Below are 1,363 nucleotides of genomic sequence, written 5' to 3'. Positions count from 1 at the left end.
TGGTCAGTCGCAATTACGTTCTATCATGCTAATAGGCTGGACATTGCAAAACCTTCATTCAGGCTATGTGCTGTGATGTTTAATCAATACTACTCCAAAAAATAGAGAGTTTCCCAAGAGACCAGAAAGGACTGGGTATCAAGTATTTATCAAAAAGGAATCCTTTCTGTGTACTAATCTTTCCTTTGGTGACCAAAAGGCCTACACATTCTAATCATTACCAGTTTTATAATTATGGTATTGACACAGATATTAGAATAGGTAATCGTACTCCACACTAGAAAATCTTTTTTACTCTCAAAAGTTTATTTATGTAGAAACATTTATGTTAAAAACCATTGTTTTAAAATTGCAGACAATTAGTATAATAATTTGGGTGCTCTGGTACAATCTTAAATGCTAACTAACAATTCCGATTTACGGTGTCTACCTCAGAGTCACTCTACATTAAAAAGGTCATGCTCACAAAATAAATACAAAAAACTTTTACAACATATACATTTAAGAGTCCCACTGTCGACGCGTTTCGGTGCGTAGGTTACAATTTATGGCACCTTCCTCAGGACGGACGAGTTTAAAACCACAAGATAATTTTACTTCTTTCTAAAAAAGAAAATACACACAATTAATATGCTGTTCCTACAAAGAGTTTTATTCTAGTTGTGGATAAATCTAATGAGGTTTTACTTCTTGTGTGTTAACTGCCCTTACTTGAAGTGTAGGGATTACGGTCCTTCTATTAATTTCCAGGACAGCTGTATCTCCTTATGCAGTTGTGGATCTTTCACTACGAGGTCTTTTTGAATCATTGACTTCTATAATGAGAGAGCATGGAATTATATACCATACTGCAGAGACTTGTGGCCTATTTTTACATTTATCAAGGGCCACTTACTCGTAGGGTTCTTATTGACACATGGTTGAATGGTGTCTATCGAGCAGGTACATGGATACTGATGAAAAACCGTCTTGATTAGGTTGTTGTGCCGTGCCTGTAAAGTACACGTCTGTCAATATATATTTAAATGATGGATGACTAACTGGCGGGTATAGGGGTGGATTAATACATACCAATAGCTTTTGCGTCAAATGCAGACAGTCAGGCTGTTCTTTATTTCTCCCTTTTAAGAGGTATCTCTGTACCTGTGCCAAATTACATGACATTATGATTAGTGCATGTAGGTATGGAAATTCTAGATTGTCTATTTCCTATCTATTGGCTCATTTGATAAAAGATGGTACATACCGGTTCCGGGCTGTATTATCCCTTTTCGCCTGACTTGCAGCTTACTCTCCTTTTCATTGAGCGCTGTAAATGTGCACTGAAGATGGGGAGCTATTATCCGTACAATCCTCTCCCAAC

General features: G+C 36.9%; 1 long non-coding RNA gene across 1 annotated transcript; it reads right to left on the bottom strand.

Moving 5' to 3' along the window:
• Positions 1–294: 294 nt before the first annotated feature.
• LOC147737048 (uncharacterized) lies at positions 295–1,143 on the bottom strand. Its single transcript, XR_015299289.1, has 4 exons — positions 1,072–1,143; positions 896–992; positions 712–815; positions 295–603 (listed from the first exon to the last, which is right to left on the bottom strand). It is a non-coding gene; the product is annotated as an uncharacterized LOC147737048 (long non-coding RNA).
• Positions 1,144–1,363: the final 220 nt, after the last annotated feature.

Source organism: Lissotriton vulgaris, chromosome 1_1 (genome assembly GCF_964263255.1).
Source record: "Lissotriton vulgaris chromosome 1_1, aLisVul1.2, whole genome shotgun sequence".
Lineage (NCBI taxonomy): Eukaryota > Metazoa > Chordata > Amphibia > Caudata > Salamandridae > Lissotriton > Lissotriton vulgaris.
The sequence above is the reverse complement of the archived record's forward strand: the minus strand, read 5'-3'. Positions and strand labels throughout refer to the sequence as shown.